Source organism: Polypterus senegalus, chromosome 9, assembly GCF_016835505.1.
Source record: "Polypterus senegalus isolate Bchr_013 chromosome 9, ASM1683550v1, whole genome shotgun sequence".
Classification (NCBI taxonomy): Eukaryota; Metazoa; Chordata; class Cladistia; order Polypteriformes; family Polypteridae; genus Polypterus; species Polypterus senegalus.
Genome location: NC_053162.1, coordinates 28,030,120 through 28,053,505, shown reverse-complemented (window position 1 = coordinate 28,053,505; position 23,386 = coordinate 28,030,120). Strand labels below are relative to the sequence as shown.

The 23,386-nt window shown below is 38.7% G+C and overlaps 1 protein-coding gene across 6 annotated transcripts in view; it reads right to left on the bottom strand.

Moving 5' to 3' along the window:
* LOC120535157 (spermatid perinuclear RNA binding protein) overlaps positions 1-23,386 on the bottom strand; it is a 306,536-nt gene that overhangs the window by 210,901 nt on the left and 72,249 nt on the right. For 5 of the 6 annotated variants that reach the window (XM_039762781.1, XM_039762780.1, XM_039762778.1 and 2 more), the window contains one exon: positions 8,017-8,108. The gene's annotated coding sequence lies outside the window, so the exon portion shown is untranslated. The remainder of the gene's footprint in view (positions 1-8,016; positions 8,109-23,386) is intronic. The other variant, XM_039762782.1, reaches the window with a different exon arrangement.

Genomic DNA, 23,386 nt, shown 5'->3' with positions numbered 1-23,386 from the left:
GGAGACCTTCCATAACAAGACCATGAAGGTTGCTGAGAGTTATGTTGGTGTTACCAGTGTTCCCAGAAGGTGGCATTTCATCTCACAGGGCACCCTGGATATCATCGAGAGGAGTCGCAGCGCACGGCTTAATGGCAACTCTGGTCTGTACCGGGAAATGAGAACGACGGCTGCGAGGGCTCTGAGGGCAGATAAAGAGGCATTTGTTGGAGGAATCTGTGAGCAAATGACACACCATCTGTGGTTTAGAGACCCACGTCCTGCTTACAGAGGAATCGAAGCATTATGCACATCTGAATCTGTTCCTCAGAGAGTCGCAGTCAGGGTGGCTGATGGAACGGTCCTTACGGATGACACTGCAGTTGTGACCCGCTGGGACGTTGGATATCTCTGGTTCCTTGGGGCCAATCCTCCAATTAGCTGTGAACTACCCAATCTCACTGAGAGTGCACAGGTGGTGAACCAGCTCTAGGAGCGGAAAGGCTGCAGGGATCTGTGGTTTCCGGGGTGAACCTCTCCAGGTAGGTGGTAAGGCTGTCCTCCTGGCATCGCAAGCAATCTTTGCTTCCATTTGGGAGACTGGCATCATCCTAACTGACTGGAAAACGGGACTTATCGTCCCTATCTGGAAAGGAAAGGGTTATCGCCTGGATTGCAGCAACTACAGGGGTATAACACTGCTCTCGGTGCCCGGTAAGGTCCTTGCTAGGGTTGTCCTTAATAGGATCCGTGATCACTTGCACACCTACCAGTGACCGGAACAGTCTGGTTTTACAACTAAGAAGTCTACCATCAACCGCATCCTGGCACTGAGGGTTCTTATGGAGCGCAAAGTGAATTTCGGCAGAGTTTCTTTGCAACCTTTGTCGATTTTCATAAAGCGTTCCGACTCAGTTGATCGAGCTGTACTGTGGGAAATCCTGAGGCTTCGCGGGATCCCCTCGTGGTTGCTGGATATCATGGCCGGCCCATACATTGGTACTGTGAGTGCTGTGCAGAGTGGAGGCAGAACCTCTGCGTTTTTCCCAGTTGATTCTGAGGTTTGTCAGGGGTATGTTATTGCTCCTACTCTGTTCAATGCTTGTATAGACCAGGTGTTGGGCAAGGTCATGGGGTTCAGCGGCTGTGGGGCATCTGTTGGTGAAAAAAGATTCACGGATCTTGACTTTGCTGACGATGCTGTGATCTTCGCGAAGTCAATGGAGGCTCTGTTTGGGGAGCTTGAGAGACTGAGTGAGGAGTCTGAGTGTCCTTTATAAAAACCAAGATCTAGGCCTTTAATGACCCCTTGGGCACAGCCATCAGCAGTGTGTCTGTTTGCTGGGAGAGTGTCAACCTTGTTCAGAGATTTACTTACCTTGGCAGTGACATTCATGTCTCTGGTGACTCTTCCTATGAAGTCAGTAGACAGATTGGGAGAGCATGGGGGGTCATGATGTCACTGGAAAGGAGTGTGTCGCACTCCCGATATCTATGCAAAAGGACAAAGGTCCAAGTCTTTAGAGTCCTGGTGCTTCCTGTCTTGCTATATGGTTGCATGACATGGATGCTATCCAGTGACCTGAGACGAAGACTAGACTCCTTTGGTACTGTGTCTCTCCGAAAAATCCTTGGGTACTGTTGGTTTGACTTTGTGTCGAATGAGCAGTTGCTCATAGAGTCCCGGAAAGGCACATTACCTGCATTGTGAGGGAGCATCAGTTTCAGCACTATGGCCATGTGGCAGATTTCCCTGAGAGTGATCCAGCAAATAATATTGTGAACTATGTACAATGTCTCAACACTTAACTTGGAACCAAATTACTGGTGGAATTCTGTTTTAGCAACATTTTACTCTCTGTTGCCTTTCATTATTACTTTTACATCAACAACAACAACATTTATTTATATAGCACATTTTCATACAAACAGTAGCTCAAAGTGCTTTACATATTAAAGAATAGAAAAATGAAAGACATAATTATAAAAAATAAATCAACATTAACATCGAATAAGAGTAAGGTTCAATGGCCAGGGGGGACAGAAAAAAAAAAACTCCAGACGGCTGGAGAAAAAATAAAATCTGTAGGGATTCCAGACCATGAGACCACCCAGTCCCCTCTGGGCAAACATACATTACAACATATATGGGGGTTAAGACTGGTGGTTGGTGGTGGTAATAGCTCCATGGTACTCTAAGATTCTATCTGAGCGCTCAAGTACACTATTAGCAACCCCACTAAAAAGCACTGCAATGTCCACCTCCTCTGTGTTCTGTCTGTAGGGGACTACTTTACTGAGCTGAGTAAGTGTTTAAACTTACCGAGGCTTGCCATCATTCCTAGCTTGGGTTGTACCCTGAGCTTGAAATGAGCTGGCACATTGTACATCCCCTTCAGTGTTTCTGCTTTTGCGAACCAGAGTATAGCAGCATATCACAGTGTGACTTTCAAGGAGACACCAAAGTTCTCCAAAGTATCGTCTCCCAACCTGTTAAAGTACTGTATTATACTGTACATAAGGACGATCCCCCTTTGAATTTGTATATATTTTATACTGCAACGTGAGAGCTAAGAAGAAACTGCCAGAATAGGGGGCATGGTGTATACTCAAAGGGACAACCTGCTAAGCATGTCTATTCTGAGGTTTCCAGAACCTTTCTCCTTTTTGTTTGCTTGTAGTAGAGGCTTTCATTTGTTATTATATTGATATATCAAAATGTCCTTTGTTTGCAGATGCCTGCAGTCCTAGATGTACCATCCTGTCAAACTTTACCTCTTTAACTAAATAGAAGATAGTGTTTATAGCTAGAAATCCACAAAGGGAGAAAATTAATCATGCATCTGTTTTTTATTCCTAAGCTTTCAACTCCTACCAGGAATTATCATCATAGGAACATGATTAGACTTACAGGAATCCAAGGCAATATATAGCAAATACAGTGTGGAGGGTAAGTGGATATGGGTTGGGGGAGGGGGGTTAATGAGGAGGGCTTCAGAGGGTGTTGGTCATAAAGTCTTCAAGTCTGTTTATGCAGGGTTCACGTCATAATGCCAGTTCTCTGGCACTCTTAGTAAAAGCCGAGAATTGTACTTGTACTGAGCCCCATTTAAATGTGTATCCAGTCGAGTCCAGTATGTTTGAAAATCAAAGACCGTGGGTCCTTTCTTCTGACCGCATTTTGATGTTTCTGTATACGTATGGCAAGTGTTTTTGATGTCTACCCCACTTACACAGCTGGATATGAATCACCTGGTATGCTGTAAACCGCGTTCAGTGTCTCTGCTGCTGATTTCTTCATTTTAGCATTAAAAAGGACTGTGCGCAGAGGGTTTTTAGGCTTGTGCGTTACTTTGATGCCCAATTTGGACAGGATACATGCTGTACCTTCTGATACTCCATGATGATAAGAAACTGTGCCAGGAAGAATGGGGAAGTCAGTTTGGAGTTGATTGTTTGCTGGGGTCTCAGGTGTCTCCTATGTAAGCATTGTCTGATGAATGTCTTTGGGTAGCTGTTTGATGTGAACAGTTGGAAAAAAAGTGTCTTTCATTTTTTTAATTCTCCTTGGTATTACAATGTGTGTGAACTCTTTAGAAAAGTGTTTTAATGCAGTTCCATTTATATGATGTGGGATGATTGTTAGCAGAGTATAATATTTTGTCTGAACATTATATATATATATATATATATATATATATATATATATATATATAGAGAGAGAGAGAGAGAGAGAGAGAGAAAATGTCAGAATCGCAGGATACAGAATGAGCATTAGATACATTACTGAGCAGAAGAGGACACCGAAGGTAACACTTTCCATGTTTTTGCATCCAGAACAGAACCCACCCTGGAACAAATGACATCACTTCACAGTTCTGTCTCTCCCTTCCAGGACCACATTTAAAGAATAATTGCAATGGAAGTCAGTGTTCACTATTGGAACGCTATTGGGTGTATCATCTCAATGCACCAGAAGAGATTTTGTTGATCCTCAAGACTGACCTTAATGGTCTTGTGCATTTTTATACTGCCTTTCACAATTGTTTTCTCTACATTATACTGGGCATACCTTCAGATACTCCAAGCCTTCTCCCTGTATTTTCTCATCATTCTTATAGGAGTGAGTGGTGGATTAGCTGGAGACAGATGCTAGGCATTTCACATTACCCAAATGGCTTCAAAGAAGCACAATGCCAATTGTCTCTGCCTTAGTAAGATTATGTAAAAGAAGGCTAAAACTGAAAATTGCTAGAAAAGTCATGTAAATTGTCACAGGGTTTATTCTTTAAGCTGGGGATAAAAAAAAAATGTTAAACTGGTAGATGTCAAATCGTGTGACCTTTTGTGAAAAGAGCAAACAAAACAAAAGTTGGGAAATAGCAAACTCAAAAATTATAAGCATCTTGCCCTAACATATTATAAGAGACTGTCACCTTAGAAATGGTCTGTTTGCAGCTGCATCACCAGAGCTGGAAACTATCCATAGAAACATGTGTGAATGAAACAGAAAATAACTTAAAAGAAACAAAACTTAATTTTAAGAAAACAAAACAAAGGAAAAAAAAATGCCCTTAATGCGCCAAAATATTCAAAAGCTACCTCAGATGCTGATACCTGGTATTTGATATGCCTCCTGATAATCCACATTCAAGAAATGAACATGCTAATGGAATGATTCTGGATCCTTAAAGTAACAATGCAACATTATGTTCTCCTGCATATTGTATGATCTACACATTCATAAATGTTTACCTTATTTTCCCTTTTCTTTGTAGCTCACCATAGTACATTTTGATATATTTCAGTGCCATGCAAGTTTCTCCTGAATAGTGCCTATAAATAACCTTGTCCAAGATCAACTGAATGATGTCTTGGCTTTTTTGCTAAAAACAATACTGACCAAATAAAGGGCATTCTAGAAAGAGGGGTGTACTTAACTCAAAGTAGTAAGAATGTGTATGGAATTAGATTCCCTATCACTGCACAACAATGTTTATCCATTTGAGGTAAGTATTTTTTATTGCTGGTCCACTTTATTTTTTCCCAAATAAGTTATTAAAATAATTTAAACATAAAAAAGTATTTAATAATTTGTTACATTTAATCCATGGATTTGTTTAAAAAAAAAAAAAGACTACACTATAAAAATTAAACACCACAATAATCAAATGGGCAATGCTTTTTTTTTGAGAGATTTTTTTATGTTTTGGATATATAATTGTTTTTCTTCCCTTCCTCGATACTCTGTCCAAGGAACATTTAAGTTCTAATGCAATGGAAAATGTTTACACACAAACCAACAAATGCAAACAGCATTATACCTAAAAGAAACACTATACGGCACAATTTAATGCATAGATATTAGAATAGTTGACTAAAATAGTATGTTAAAATAAATACTTTCAAAGTCTATAATTTACCTCTTTTAAAATAATTTTACATTTTGCTGTGTGTCTCATTTTTTATAAATATAAATGAGATTTATTTTCCACTTGTCTAAAAAACTGGCTTTGCACTTTTCCTGGAAAGAAAAGCATCAGTTGGAAAAAATGACAAAAAATATAATGAAGAGCTTATATTTGGTGAAAATATCTTTACAAGAAATTGAGGCTGCAAGGCTACAGGGGATAAGCCTGTCACAACTTAACACCAAACATTTATTTCATCATGCTTCGTCTATTCTCCTGTTCAAACAACAGTTCCTATAAGTTATACCTTGACTCAAGTGTCCTATTTCATGTTCACCCATCACTATAGATATTGCTTTTTGTTGCTGGTTATGTGATAGTAAAAACACCTTGTAGTCACCGGAGGCTAATTTCTGTAAAATGTACCTCTTTATAAAAAAAACTCTTGTTTAATTTTCTCACATTCAGACTTCACTATTAAAGTTTGAAGCCTTGCACTTTGGTTTGTGTTTTCCTGCATTTCAAACTTTTTATCTGGTTTATCACAATATCTTCATTTGACTATGTTCATGTTTCTCGAGTTTTTTTTGTGTATATGTATGTATATATATATATATATATATATATATATATATATATATATATATATATATATTGATTTTGACTTATGTCAGCAGGAGCAGTTGTTCATTCATGCTTGACAGAGTTCTTGATGTTTACAAATCATTTCTACTCCATGGGACTTTCACATAAAGGGGGTGAAGATTGTATGGGCCAGGCCAAGCATGCAGTGAAGGTCACACCTGGCAAGTATTGTTGGACGGCAGACTTTATCACAATTTGAAATGTATTTAAAGGTTCTAATTATCTCAATAAGAGAAAAGTACAAGTTTCCTTACACATAATGGAATGCTTCTACTGTGTTCTTGGAATCATTTTAACACTGAAAGATATGTACCTTTTTCAGATTTTGAGGAATGAGAGGGAGATTTTCTTAATTAACATTTTCATGCCATTAATTCTAAAATGCAAGTTGACATCAGACCAATAACTTTTTTTAGCTATTGGTCTGAAGATATGTTTTCCTGATTAGCTGCTTCATTATGGATTTGTACAGTGGTTCATATTTTGTCATCTGTCCATAAAAGCTAGATAGAATTTGGCATAAAACATTTGTGCCATGGACCAATTCCTACATTTCCTAGTGAATGACCTTGGCTTTGGTTGGTGTATAGTCACTACAAAAAACAATTTTATAGGAAACTGCATTCTTTTAAATGCAAACAGATAATTAGTAGGAATAATGGAAATTTCGGGTATAAGTATAATTTCATCCTGTATCAGTTCCTGTAAAAATGGTAGCTTCAGTCAGATTTAAATGTCACTTTCCGATCTTTAATCTTGTACTGTTACGAAGTTTTGGAGGGTTTCGATCAACAGAAATATACACTGAATTGTCATTTACTTTAACTTATTACATACAGCATTTACGTTTACAGGCAGCACATTTACCTGGCTCATGCAAAGAACAGGATGTTTTAATAGAGGTGCACAATTATGACAAAATTAATAATTGACAATATTGCTTTTGATATTATATCTTCAATTATTCATTTTAATTAGTAGTACATCGAAAACTGTCCCTTGTCTTGCCAACTGCATATACTGTATTGTCTTTACACATAGTACAATACAAGCATCAGTGTGTAGGGAACCACTTTAAAAATTGTTAAATACTGGATTAGCTGAAAAATTTTAAAAAGTCAGTGGGTTGACTGGGAGTCAAAGGAGTAGAACGGATAACCAATATGAGAGCAAGTACACACATATGAATGTCGGTGATCAACAGCAAAACACTGAGCTTTCGAACCATGGAGCTTAGCTAATTACTTGAGCTTCGCTAAATTTTCTCTTTATGTTTTACAAAGTGATCATGTCTCTTTATTCCTTTCCATGACTTTGCCCCATTGGTCACTGGTGCTTTACATGCGGCCCATCATTCACTTCTGTGGCACCCTTCACTTGCATAAAGTATGCACTCAGCATGGTGCTGAACATTTAAGCTAACATAATATTAATAAACGGCAGCAAATAAAATATTATTTGACAAATAATGAAGCAAGTGTTGGCTAATTTTCTTTTTTTCTATAATTTCAATGAAAATCTGCCACGGTATTTGAGATTTTTGGGGTACAGTATTTAGATTTTCCTTCTTTAATCCCTAAATATTGATATTTTAAAATGTCCTTTCTTGGCATATACCTACTGACCTAGATGAACCTCCTGCCAAATTTTAGCTTTTTACCTAATTGCGAAATAAGGTTTTTGTAAAGAGTGAGTGAGTAAGTCAGTCAACACTGCATTTACACACAAACTTATATACAGTGTGTGTGTCTATTAAAGGAGTACCTAAAAGGGGTGCCTAATTAGCTCCATGGAAAATAAAAAAGTAAATGTATGAGTCCTAATATTTTATAGTACTCCTAAACAACAGAAATGCAAAAAAAATCACTAAAGAAACACAAGAAAAATGAATGGTTGCCTTAAATGGCCACGAGGCAATCCACAAAGACATAAATGATGTAATTCGGACATTAAACGTCTATTAGTACTTTAAGTAGTTTACCTGTTCCAAAAGCATACAAAACTCCCAAAGACTGCACACTGATTTCAGGTTATGATGGAAGCCCAGATGCAAAGCTTCAGCTATGGTCTATTCTACAAATAAGAAAAAAAGATAAATAGTATTATAGTACATAGCAAACAATTATTATTACATATATATTCATCCTTTGATATATGTCTAAAAGAACTCAAAATAGAAAAAAAAGAAAAATATATATTACTACATAAGCATTGAAAATTAGTTTACTATGGTAAATTACAATAAAATGATCTTACATTACAGCAGTAAACAAAGCACAAATACTTCTTTAACGCTTCTACTGTACATAAAACTTTTACTATACATAGTGATATTCTGCAACAAAGTGTATAAAGCATTATTATAACATGTTAATCTTTACAGCGAGATCTGACTGTTATGATCACTATTCACATAGCTTCTAACTGCATTTTCATCTTGCACATTAAGACAACCATCAACCCCTGCACTGATTCTTATCTCTATTTTCTCTATGCATAATTTCCAGAAAAATCAATTTAACTGTATTTCAAATTTAGAGCTGACCTATGCCACAACAATATATCAAAATGTAGGACATACAAAGAATTTATCATTATAATGAAGATGTAAAAAGTCCCCTTTTAGTCTAATTACAACAAAGTATGACAAGTTTTTAACATCTAGTCTGATGTAAAACCATCCATTTACTGTATAATGAAAGCATTCTGATAAAATTAGAGGTTTATTTGTATTTGAGAATTCTGTTTAAATCTCTGGTGTTTGAAACAAGGTACATTGATGTATTATTATTAATTGTTCTAGGGAAAATGTATATAATAATCAATGCAAATATTAACACTAAATGTTTAATAACAATGTTGAAACACTATGGAAATATAGTTATCTGCACATGGAAAGCAGTATCTACTCCACTGTTTCAATCTGGATTTAAAAAAAAAAAAAAATGCATTTTCTTCTACTAATTAATAAAGTGTACTTATTAGGGATGCATCAATACCATTTTTTTAGACAGAGTATGACTACCAATGCTTCTTTTTTTAGTAATCACTGATACAATACCATTGTAGTGAGGCTGGATGATAGTATTTGTTTATGTCCATCAACTGTCAATTTCACTGTTATCATCTAATACAAGACTCTTGATTTGGAATAAAATAATTCAAAATTAAACAAATAACTCAAAGTTGGGTACATTACGTAGATTAGACTACAATACCATTTTTAAAATGGCTAATATTTCACAGAAAAAAATGACATACAATTAATGTATGTAAACCAAACCAACATTATTTCAAGTCTTTCAACATGGGATGTAATAATACAACACAGTGTTCACAGGAATATGGCTAAACATAAGAACATTTCTTTTACTGGTATCCCATTTTTAAGATGGGGAGCTCAGTGGCATAAAGGGCCATTCCATCATAATAAGTGTCTATACCAAATTTTGAACTACAGATCTACTTAGAATGTATAAATAGCCTATCTGACATTAATAAATGGATGATTAATCCTTAATTAATGTTTCAGAGAGTAAGGAGAGCTTATTTGTTAGGTTTACAACAATCACTTTTGGAGAAAAACCATATACTATTACACATTATCAAGTCCTGTTTTATTTAAAACATGAAAACATAACAGCCATAATGATTTAAATATATTTTATATTTTATTGAAAGTGAAAATGGCAAGAACATTCTGGAAGTGTTGGGATTTATTATATAACCATGTATAACCATTAAAACCATTAAACACTGTCCTCACAGTTATATCATAAACAAATCCTTATAACTACCATCAATACTTATCAATATCAATTCAACATTAACACTTAGAACACAATACTTAAAAAGTGGTTATTGCAAATTAATCTGTTCATGCAAATCAGTGGTAGGAAACCTTGCATGTGTTGTACTTGCACATGTGTTCCCACATTTACTGCAGGTTGTCCCTGTTTTGCAGTACTTTTTTTACAGAGCAGAGGTTGCACCTCCTTCTCTTCTATCCCCTTGTGTTGTCTTCTTGCATGACTCATATATGCAGAGTCATTTTCATCCTCTCCCTCAGAGTTATCTTCATCAGAATTTTCCTCCATATTGTCTTCCTGCTCTGAAACATCCTCTTCCAAATCACTATCTATTCGCTGATCTTGGATGATCAGATCAAGGGCCTCTTTTACAGTAAGGGTGTACTCATACTGGAAATTTGTTTCGTGCCTGAGCACGTTTGTCCACATGTAACCCCACAAAGTCTATTTCGTTTGACTAATGTGATTGTTCTGTGCCAGGCCAACTGTGCCATGCCCTGGCCCACTTGGAAGAAGTAGGCCTGAGCATGGTTCGACAGCATTCGGGAACAGTGTGATCGCTCAACATGCCTGAGCAAGTAAAACAGACATGACATCAATGATGTGACAACTCAGATTTGTTCAATATCTTTTGAGTTAAAAGGTTTTTATTCTCACCTTACACATGAACGTGAATTGTAGCTGGCAAGAAAAGCTGCAAATTCCTCCCTTAACATCATTTGTCACCATACAAATCTTCTCATATGCGCAACACGATTAACAGCAAAACACTGCTCTGCAGACTGAATAAATCCGTAAGAGGGGAGTGCGTTATCCTTCCCTACACGACACCAAAACAATCACAAAATAAGTAAAATTATTTTGACATACATGCTGTGACTCTAGGTTTGGATCTTGTTTCGACTTTACACAAAGTCACATGGACATGACAAAAGCATGCCCGGGCCCAGAATGTTAAGCGCAGTGTAAATGCAGGCCAGTGGGGGAGTATGGAGGGGGGCAATCATGATTGGGCACGCGATGGAACAAATGTGCCTAATGTGAGCAAGTCTTGCTGCCATAACCTCAGTCACTGAAATGGCAGCTCAGGTACCTTTATACTCTTATGAACCTCCAATCCCTCTTTTGATCTCTTAATCTCAGTTAGCTCAGAATAAATGGATTCCAATTTGTTTATTTTTAGATTATTTTATTACACTGCAGTTACTCCTGCTTGCAAATGCAGATCTAGTGTCTGTGTCAAGGCACCTTTTGACCACTGAATGACCTCTGTTCCTTGAACAGTGAAAAGGAAATTTTCAAATTTAGACCTGCATGTAGCTATACTAAAAGGGAATAATTTTATTTTATCATGGTTAGACCTTAAAATTGTAGTGAGGTTGTACGCAGCATGTTGAGGTGATGAGTCACAATCAGATCACATCAGATATGTAAAGCATTATTTCATGAGCTAAGAAAGACATTTAAAAGGAAAAAAAAAAAGTTTGAGTTATGCTGTAAAACTGGTGACAATAATTCAAGGGATGTTACGTTCAAACTGTACAATACACTAGTGAGACCACATATTATGTACAATGTACAGTTTTTTCTTACGCAGGGGAAGCTTTATGAAGATCTAATTCAGACCTTCAAAATTCTCAAAGGCTTCAGTAAAACTGATCCAGCAGCTAAAGATAAAACAGAAAACAACAACAAGTTCACTCAGAATAACATGTTAGATGCCTGGAATGGATGGAGTATACTGACTGGACTCATTTAATCCAGGGCTCAGGTGTCAGATGGGGATGTGGACAAAGCTAACACCTTGAACAAATTTTTTTATTTATTTTACCCACCTCTGCCACCTTCTTCCAATGACAAGTCCCTCCACACCATCCCTACTCTATCTACAATTCCTACCACTTCAACTGCAATGGTCAGTGATGAGTCCACCTTTGACCATCACATAGGCTGTTTATAACTATAGACAACATTAAGACATAATAAGGAAGCTAAAGACAGGAAAAGTCATGGGACCAGATGGAGTCAGTCCTCAAGTTTTTAAAGCCTGTGCTGACCAAATCTGTTGTAACCTCTGTTACTTATTTAGTCCACCCCATAGGCTCCAAAATGTGTCACTCCTGTGGAAAACATCCAACATTGTTACTTTTCCAAAAGAGGGCAGCGGCCTCTTCACCAATTACAGACCAGTGGCACTCACATACCACATCATAAAGAACTTTGAAATACTGGTCCTGGACTATATGAGTCTTCTTGTTGAAGACCACCTGGATCCACTTTGGAGCACCGCACTTTGCACCACATCTCTCTTTAAAGCCGCCTCCCCAGTGCGCCATGCTATGCACTGCATTGAAACAATAATCTCTCCTTTGATGTCACAATTAGTTCAAAGCCAACTCCCGATCACACCACACTTTGCATATCACATATTTTGGATAAAAGTTACAGCTCCTGTTATGCAGTAAAATCACACCACACAAAAGAAGCCGAGGACCACAAGTAGCCCAGGGTCTACAAAATACAGGACCTCATTGGGCTCCAGAAAGCAAAGTTCCAGCAATGTGAAAACACCTGTGGCAGGTTGAACTGATCTCGTAACAAAGAGAAGCTATATAAGAAGGGATAGAGCAGGCTCTTTTTTCTTAGGAGAGTGTGTTCCTTTAAGGCGAGTAATGACATCTTTCACACATTTTACAACTCTGTGATGGCCAGAGTGATTTTCGCGCGGTGGTGTGCTAGGCTTGGTAACATCATTTCAAAAGACGCCCAACAAATCAACAAACTAATTAGGCTCAGTTATGGGACAAACACTGTACTGATGATGTATCTTGGTTATTTAAAATGACTTTGTTCCAATTCAGTTACAGTCATCTTACCATCCATTTGACACATGCTTGTGTCCCACTGGTGGTCAATGAACCACGTTTTGAGTTTCTTAACGTAATGTCTATGTTAACATTAGCCAGCCTGTTGGCAAACTAAATTTACTCATTCATTGCCACCACTCACCGCAGGTGAACATTTAATAGTTGGTTGACTGGCATCAAAAAGCCAAATTTATTTTTTTTAATGTTTTCACTGCCCTTAACCCAGCCTCAGGGGATACACAAACCAGTGTGTTTCTTCGTGCTGGTGCCAAGCCTGGATAAATGGAGAGGGTTACGTCAGGAAGGGCACCTGGTGTAAAAGTTAGCCAAATCAATATGCGGACAATAATAGAAATTTCCATACCGGATCGGTCTAGCCCCATGTTAACAACGACCGCCACCAGTACTGTTAGCCAACAGGGTGCTGGCGGAAATTGGGCTACTGTTGGCTGAAGAAGGAGAAGAAGAGGGGGAAGACGTGTCCAGAGGCAGGAGAGGAGGAAAGTAAAGAGAATGGAACTGAGGGTAGGACCTTTGAATGTTGGCAGTATGACTGGTAAGGGGAGAGAGTGAGCAGATATGATGGAGAGAAGGAAGGTTGATATATTGTGCGTGGAAGAGACTAAATGGAAGGGGAGTAAGTGGATTCAAATTGTTCTATCATGGTGTGGATGAGAGGAGAAATGGAGTAGGAGTTATTCAGAAGGAACAGTAAGTCAAGAGTGTTTTGGAGGTAAAAAGAGTGTCAGACAGAGTAATGATTATGAAGCTGGAATTTGGAGGTGTGATGATGAATGTTGTTAGTGAATATGCACCGCAAGTTCGGTGTGCAATGGGCAAGAAGGAAGATTTTTGGAGTGAGTGGGATGAAGTGATGAACAGTGCACCCAAGGGACAGAAAGTGGTGATTCGAATGGATTTCAATGGGCATGTTGGTGAAGGGAACAGTGGAGACGAGGAGGTGATGGGTAGGTATGGTGTCAAGGAGAGGAATGAAGGTGGTCAGTGGATAGTGGATTTTGCCAAAACGATGGACATGGCTATGGTGAATACATATTTTAAGAAGAGGGAGGAACATAGGGTTACGTACAAGAGTGGAGGAAGATGCACACAGGTAGATTACATCCTATGCAGAAGAGATGATCTGAAGGAGATCAACTCTTGAGAAGACTGCAAAGTGATAGCAGGGGAAAGTGTATTTAAGCAGCATAGGATGGTGGTCTGTAGGATGACATTGGAGATCAAGAAGAGAAAGAGAGTGAGGGCAGAGCCAACAATCAAATGCTGAAAGTTGAAAAAAGGAAGACTGCAATGTTGGGTTTAGGGAGGAGGTGAGAAAAGCACTGGGTGGCAGTGAAGAGTTACCAGACAGCTGGGAAACTATAGCAGATGTAGTAAGGGTGACAAGCAAGAAGGGTGATTGGCGTGATATCTGAAAAGAGGAAAAGGAATCCTGGTGGTGGAATGAGCAAATACAGGAGAGTATACAGTGGAAGAGGATGGCAAAGAAGAAGTGGGATAGTCGTGGAGATGCAGAAAGAAGACAAGAGTACAAGGAGATAAGGCGTAAGGTGAAGAGAGAGGTGGCGAAGGCTAAAGAAAAGGTGTATGATGAGTTGTATGAGAGGTTGGACACTAAGGAGGGAGAAAAGGACCTGTACCGATTGGCTAGACAGAGGGACCAAGCTAGGAAAGATGTGGAGCAGGTTAGGGAGATAAAGGATAAAGATGGAAACATACTCACAAGCGAGGAGAGTGTGTTGAGCAGATGGAGAGAGTACTTTGAGAGGCTGATGAATGGAGAGAGAGAGAAGAGGTTGGATGATGTGGAGATAGTATATCAGGAAGTGCAATGGATTAGCAAGGAGGAAGCAAAGACAGCTAAGAAGAGGATGAAAAGTGGAAAGGCCATTTGGTCCAGATGACATACCTGTGGAAGCATGGAGGTGTTTAGGAGAGATGGCAGTGGAGTTTTTAACCAGATTGTTTAATGTAATCTTGGAAAGTGAGAGGATGCCCGAGGGGTGGAGAAGAAGCGTACTGGTGCCGACATTTAAAAATAAGGGGGATGTGCAGGACTGCAGTAACTAAAGGGTAATAAAATTGATGAGCCACAGCATGAAGTTATGGGAAAGAGTAGTGGAAGCTAGGTTAAGAAGTGAGGTGATGATTAGTGAGCAGCAGTATGGTTTCATGCCAAGAACGAGCACCACAGATGCAATGTTTGCTCTGAGGATGTTGATGCAGAAGTTTAGAGAAGGCCAGATATGACAGGATGCCTCGAGAGGAGCTGTGGTATTATATGAGGAAGTCGGGAGTGGCAGAGAAGTAAGTAAGAGTTGTACAGGATATGTACGAGGGAAGTGTGACCGTGGTGAGGTCTGCGGTAGGAGTGACGGATGCATTCAAGTTGGAGGTGGGGTTACATCAGGGATTGGCTCTGAGCCCTTTCTTATTTGCAATGGTGATGGACAGGTTGACAGACGAGATTTGGCAGGAGTCCCCGTGGACTATGATGTTTGCTGATGACATTGTGATCTGTAGCGATAGTAGGAAGCAGGGTGAGGAGACCACGGAGAGGTGGAGATATGCTCTAGAGAGGAGAGGAATGAAGGTCAGTAGTAACAATACAGAATACATGTGTGTAAATGAGAGCGAGGTTAGTGGAATGATGAGGATGCAGGAAGTAGAGCTGGCGAAGGTGGATCAGTTTAAATACTTGGGATCAACAGTACAGAGTAATGGGGATTGTGAAAGAGAGAAAAGGAGAGTGCAGGCAGGGTGGAATGGGTGGAGAAGAGTGTCAGGGGCTGTGTTATATGGTTTGGAGACAGTGTCACTGACCAGAAAGCAGGAGACAGAGCTGGAGGTGGCAGAGTTAAAGATACTAAGATTTCCACTGGGTGTAACGGGGATGGATGGGATTAGAAATGAGTACATTAGAGGGTCAGCTCAAGTTGTACAGTTGGAAGACAAAGTCAGAGCGGCAAGATTACGTCAGTTTGGACATGTGCAGAGGAGAGATGCTGGGTATAATGGGATAAGGATGCCAAGGACAGAGCTACCAGAGAAGAGGAAAAGAGGAAGGCCTAAGCAAAGGTTTATGGATGAAGATGACCCGCTGTGGCGACCCCTAACAGGAGTAGTCAAAAGGAGAAGAAGAATGTTTTCACCACCCTTCACAAAAAGACTGGCAGCAATGGAGCCACAATGAAGAAACGTTCATGAAGCCTTATAATAAATTCAGTATTTATTACCATTACACATTTCTATTTTAAGCCATTTTTGATGGTTGATAGACTGACCTGTTTAATAGTTATAGGTTAATGTTTTATGGTTGTATCAGTATTCTTTTATTTTAACAGCAGGATTTAGAGTAGAATGATGCAGTTCATTTTACAGATTAGATTGTTTACACAGTCAGAATGCCATTATATGGAATTAGAGCATTAAAGTTCTAGTATAATAGCAACAGTCATACATAACATACATAATAAAAGCAATTGTTTTTGCTTGCCAAAACTGAAGATACAGTTGCCAATTTTAACAGCCTACATTTGGAGTAATATAAATGTAATTATATATCAGCTTAAAAAAATTTAATTATAACATAAAAGAATATTTTAAACATTTATTACTCAAACAAATCAGTTTTTTCATCCTGCCTTATGGCATTTCAATTTGAAGTTTTATAACTTAATCTTACAAAGAAGTCAAAATGTCTCGTGCCTCCATTACTGGAATACGAAAGTACTACCTGTAGAGTAGTTCTTTTCATATTGGTCACAAATTCTTTCAAACACAGTTCCAACAAACTGCTGCTTGCTTGCTCATGTGCTGAGGCGTCACCCGCTGCACAGCAGCACTCGAGTCCAAATTTGAGGCGGCCCATACAGGTGGGCACGTGGAATGTCTTGGACTGCATCATTGGACTTGGTACTCCAATACTGGTGGTGCGGTGAAGGAGATCGACCACATCCTCTAGGGCAGAAGTTGGAGGCTCTTGCAAAACTGCAGGGTCTACAGAAGTGCCCAATTTGTGAGTTCTGACCACAGACTTGCTAAGATCCAGCTTAGGTCCAGTAGGTTACCACCTACTAGGAAAATGAGCCTGGATTTGGCCAGACTCCAAGACCAGGCTGTTTCAAATGAGTTTGCACACAGTTTGTGTGAGGAACTTGCAGATTTGGGTACGACTGCCGATCCTAATGTAATGTGGGAGACCTTCCATGACAAGACCCTGAAGGTTGCCGAGGGCTGTGTTGGTGTTACCAGTGTTCCCAGAAGGAGGTGTTTCATCTCGCAGGGCACCCTGGATATCATCGAGAGGAGTCACAGCGCATGGCTCAATGACAACTTTGGTCTGTACCAGGAACTGAGAATGATGGCTACGAGGGCTCAGTGGGCAGATAAAGAGGCATTTGTTAGAGGAATCTGTGAGCAAGTGACACACCATCTGTGGTCTAGTGACCCATGTCCTGCTTACAGAGGAATCGAAGCATTACGCACATTTGAAGCTGCAGTTAGGGCAGCTGATGGAATGGTCCTTAAGATGACAGTGTTGTTGTGACCCACTGGGCTGGCTACTTTGAGCAGTTGTTCAAAGCTGATCCTCCGGCTAGGACGTTGGATACCTCTGGGTACACGGTTCTTGAGGCTGACCATCCAATTTACTGTGAACCACCCAGCAGTGTGTCTGTTTGCAGAGAGAGTGTCAACCTTGTCAAGAGGTTTCCTTACCTTGGCAGTGCCATTCATGTCTTAAGGTGACTCTTCTTATGAAGTCAGTAGATGGATTGGGAAAGCATGGAGGGTCATGAGGTCGCTGGAAAGGGGTGTGTGGTGCTCCCGATACTTATGCAATAGGATGAAGGTTCAAGTCTTTAGAGTCCTGGTGCTTCCTGTCTTGCTATACGGTTGCAAGGTATGGACACTATACAGTGACCCGAGACGAAGACTGGACTCCTTTGGTACTGTGTCTCTCCGAAAAATCCTTGGGTACTGTTGGTTTGACTATGTGTCAAATGAGCGGTTGCTCATGGAGTCCCTAATGAGGCACATTACCTGCATTGTGAGGGAGCATCAGTTATGGCACTACGGCCATGTGGCGCATTTCCTAGAGGGTGATCCGGCTCTTAAGATCCTCATTGCCTCATTGCTGGGAACCCAAGTGGCTGGACCAGGCCAAGGGGTCACCCACTTAACATCCGACTACGGTAGATAGAGGGTCATTTTTGGAGGGTGGGACTGGACCGCATGTCTGCCTGGGGGGTTGCAAACTGGGATCCGAGTTGTTTCGTCATGTAGTGGGTACAGCAACGCACTGTACCAGTGCATGCTCCCCAACTTGACTTGGACCAAGTATAAGATTGTTATTTTCAAAAGACTTAAACCAGGTTGCTACAGAAAACATCCTTTATTTACTTAAGTGTACTGAATAGGATTCCATCCTGTAATCCATTTTATAATCTTGTCTCATGTGATTCTGTGCATCAGCAAAATGAAAATGAAATGAAAACAGACAGACTAAGTAAGCCTAAACAGAGTTAGCATCCGAAAGCCATTCCTGAACCAAAAACATAAATATGTTCATCAATGTTCTGCTGTCTCAGAAGCACAAAACTCCAGATTCACCACATAGAATAAGCAACAAAGTAGGGATTCCTTACAATTTGTGACAAATTATCAGTAATTAACATATAACAGTAAATAATATGTACTGTTGTCACTGCCCGGTCAACTTCTATTTTAAGTCTTTTTTGTTCTTAAATATTTCTGTTACTTGTTCCTTTATTGGGTTTCTAAAATATTCAACCTTGTACATATTTTTCAAGTAAAAAGAAAGATAATTATTGCTGGTAAAATATTTTTGGCATTTAATGAATTTTATTAACATTGCAGTGTTTCAACAGACAATCAAAAAGAATCAAACAAAAATGTTAAAAAAAATGTTGGTTTTACTCAAACTAAAAGTTGTTGAAAATCAGTTTATTTCACTCTTTGATGTAATCTTAAATGTCTTGTGAAATTTGTAGTGGCAAACATCTTTACATTAGATCTATCACGACAGACTTTTTCCAAGCACATGTTGTGGATAGGGTCTCATCTTCATACACTTTAACCAACTTTCACACTGCTCACATACTATAGAGGCTGTGATTTCTGTGGGATTTTTCAGCACCTTGCGTTCATCTACCAGCTACATTCATAATTAGGTCACACCATTTACAAGACAGGGACATTACTGCAGAGCTAATGGAGACTTCTAACATTTGTGTTATGTGAACAACTGGCTCACACACCCCTGCACTGTGGTTGATCGTTACACAACTGCACAGCTTACATGTTACTTTAATCATAAAACCAACTAGTAATTGACAAGTTATATGTCAATCTTCTGATTATGCATACACCAGTTTTTCCCTAAAGTGGAGAGTACTGATGGCAACCAAAAGCAAACATCTGGTTGCTAACTGCCAGCAACCAGAAAACTATTAATGTTGAGCCCAATAATAACTTTTTGACCATTTTTTTGCCTGCGTCCTTGCATTTTAAAAGGACAATATTATTTAATGTTGGGGCATTTTGCACTCTTTGCTACCAATTATTTCTGAAGTTGAGCAAAGCTGTCTACAACAATGTAGTGCAATCTGTTATTAAATTTATTACAGCTATACAAATTAATATATTTATAAGTACAGCTTTCATAATGAGATCTAACAAGAGATAACACAAATTGTTTTCTGGACAAATAATTGAAATTTGAATGATTCATATTATAAATATGTATCTATTTCAATATATGTGAATAAGGCTTTAAACATCTCATGGCCAGATGTATGATTTGTGTAAATATATGGTTCCATAAATTATTAATATGGTGTTTAAACAGAAATGTTTTTACATATGTACTAATAAAGTTCCATGTAAACTAATCATCCCAAAACATTTTTTAATAATTCACATTTCCCCCATATTTTCTAATGACAAAAACTGAAAACTATGTTATCTGATGCAAACCACACAATGCCTGTACTGTCCAATCAATATAATAGGCACATATGTCACTGAAAAGTGTTCAGCATGCAGCAGAATTTGATCCACCATTACAAAATGAAATGTTCTTTATAAACTGATTTAAGGTCTCTGTTTTTAAAACTGTAAATAAATTGTGACTGTTTGCTATGAGCTTGAATATAAAGCTATCTGCATTACTTCCAAAATGGTTGAATTAGCTTAAGCCTCCCTAATTTGGGGTGTTCATAATCAATGTAATGATTTACTTCATAAGGTGGAAGTACAAAATACTCAAGAACAGCTCTATTATGTATTTGAAACATTAAAATGCGTGATGTACCTTAAATGTTTAAAGTCTAAATATTCTTATTTGTAATTAATTTTAGCATTTTTCACCCTCTAATAGAGGTCCACAGATGGCAAGATCTCTGGTAAAGAATCTTTTATTGGCTAACTAAAAAGATTACAATATATTGTAATCTTTTTAGTTAGCCAATAAAAGGTGTCATTTTGCTTGGCTTTTCTCTACATTCATAATGGCTAACATGGTACAACACCCTAGTGGTAAAGAATCAAAATTCAAAAATAACATTCATTTGTTATCACTGACCTATTGTGAAATAGTGTAACACAATACCCCACATATTCATGTTTGAAATTTGTCATTTTAATTTACTCTTACAGAGCATGCAGGCTCTACAATGAAACTGTGCCACACATTAGAAAAGCACTTTCTGCTGAGTGTGAAAAACTAATTGTGAAAAGTGTTGGAAGCAATGTGTTCTAGTACATCTCCACGAGTGTCCAGTAACCAAAAAAAGAATAGACATTGCACTTCGAATTGACAGCTATATCAACTTAAGTGTTGATTTTTTACAGTAGATTTTTGCATCTCATATAAGTTTGTGAATTCTTACAGCAGTATGGCAGAAGAAACACTATCCAGTTCCATAGATTTATCTGCTTCATGAAAATAAGGGCAAAACATTGAGGTGTTCAGGGCTTTCTCATTAATTATGAAATTTAATTCTCCTTTGAACTTTCAAATAATTCCTTTTATTAGCTTCCAATCATTACCACCACTCCATCTTTGCAGAACGCTTTAAAATTTAAACCATTTTTTTTTTTAGACATTTCAAATCCTGGAAAAACAGTTTCTACCACTTCATGCTAAAAAAAAAAAAAATACTGTTCAAATACTGAAGGTGGAAAGATTCAACATTTAGGCTGCCTCTGGATGAGCTGTGATTCATTTTTAGGCCTTGTTCACACGGGCGTTAAAATCGAGCATTTTTTTTGCGTTCGTAGCGTCCGGTGAGCACGGATCAAGCGCCGAGTGTTTTATACACGTAGGAGTCAATGAGAGTGTTCACACGGGCTTTGGTGACGTGCGTTTGTCCGGCTGGCGTTTATCGCCATCAAAAAGCGTTGCATGCAGCTTTTCTTGGCGTTCAAAACCCAACGAACGCAAGGAAACCGCTTCTAGTTCGTTTTCTGCGCGTTTATTTTACGCTTCGGAGGAGCGGGGGGGGGGGATTTCAGTGCATAACACCGGTGTAAGCGCCACTTTCGACTAATGTTTCCTTACCTCAAAATGACAAGTAGTCTCTCTTCGGGGCTAACACCAAGTCGCATATTGGTTGATCGGCGTGCAATGTGGCATTGCACCAGCTGCAGCAGACAATCAAAAGTGGAAACCGACATCCGACAGTAATTAAAAAACTTGCGCAGAAATTTTCGCATTTCTTCATAAAGCACAAAAAAACTTCCTTTAACCCGACGTTGTGTAGTCAGAGGATGAACCCAGTAGCGGCGGCGATTTTTCTCTCCCTACGTCGCTGTATTACGAGTATTTTTAAAACAAGAAGATTAATATCTAACATAGCAAAATGGTCCATATTGAAAGGAGGCACCTCAAATAAAACAAGGGCTTGCATATCCAGTTCCCGACACTGCCTCCACAGGTTAACACACAAACTACAATTTGGGCTGCAGGCTGGCGTTAGACAGAGACAAACGAACGCCGGTGTAAAAGTCAATCAATCGCGACCACAAAATGCAGCATAAACGTCTAGGATGATCAGAGCAAGTTCGTTTATCCAAAAACTTAACGCCCATGTGAACAAGGCCTAAGGGGATACACGGATGATATAGTTTAATAAACAGAACTGAAAAGTATTTCACATAGGTAACATAATCAATAATTATAAAGAAAAGATGACTGACAAAGACTAAAAGGAAGCAAAATCGGGTAACATTTCCATTTACAGATGATGCACAGAAACAGTTTAAAAGGCAAGTACAATATTATAATAAAAACTGTTGAATATAAATAAGATGACATTATGCCTTGACACAGCAGTCCTTAAACTAATGTATGGAGTTCATTGTATTCTGCATGCTTGTAAAAGACTTAGTGGCACTGAAAGAAAAAAAGCATTCAAGTGCACCCTTAGGGAAATTGCTCAGAATTTAGAATGGCTAACACGTGTTCACAGCGTTTTTTTGACGTATCCTCCAAGCATATCCTCAGAAATAAATGCGACATATGCGCGAGTTGCAGTAAAAATATTGGTGGCATGTGTGTGCAGGTTTTGCTACACGATGTCAGTGTTGTTGTTTAGTATCAACATGTGATGGCAGGCTTGCAGCTCCAACAGGAGCAACCTGCATATGTCAATGTTTGATGAATGGTTCAATGCAGTGAAGCAAATCATCAAACTTAAATGCTGACATGCAAATGTCTTCATGGTGCTTTTCTTCATCCATTCCTCGCATAGGCAATGCAAGCATTGCATATTCCCCATCGTAATGGTATCATATACCATCTCAGCATTCCGTGTTGCTGTTGTCGTCTTTTTTTTTTTTGCACCTACGCAGCAGCATCAGAAAGAAAATTATTTTTATTTTTAACATCTTTACTCCCTCAACTCACAACATAGCGAAACCAGATGTTGTTTTCTCCACGTGGTGATTTCTCACCCTGACACCTGGTGGTATCCTCCAGATTTATTTAAAGTACATGCATAAGTATAGACAGTACACTGCTTGCATAGCAGCAGCATCCTCAAGATCATGAATTGCTTATTGTTAAATATATCCTCAGCCTTAGAGTACATGGCATAGCCTACTGAAAGACTAAGAGAATTAAACTACTTCAGTCATAAACAGAGGGGGCTACATAGGTTGCCTAAATAGTTCAGGTATGCAAATGTCTTAAAAGAATTTACACTTTGACCAAACTGAATTCTTCCAGTGGGTGAATGACACACATGAGGATATCTGGGGAAATTAAATAGTCCATTCAATATAGACAAAGGTAGTACTTTTTCAACAGAAAGAGCCACAGGATTCTGCAACAAACTCCTAAATCGTATAATTAAAGCAATAGCACTAGAACCGGTGCAAAAATGTGTGTATGAGACACTGAGACAACTTATCTATTAGCCATCCAAACAGGTTCAACAGACTGTGTGATCTCCACTCATTTGTAAAGTTTTATTCTCTTTTATTAACTCTTTGGTTATTTCTGTACACTAAATCACACCTGTGCAACAATGTATGCAAATGGTAGCTCTGCATATATTTGACAATTCATTGAAAAGATTTCTGCAACTCAATCCATCAATATTGTGCTATTTCAAAGTAAGAGATTCAG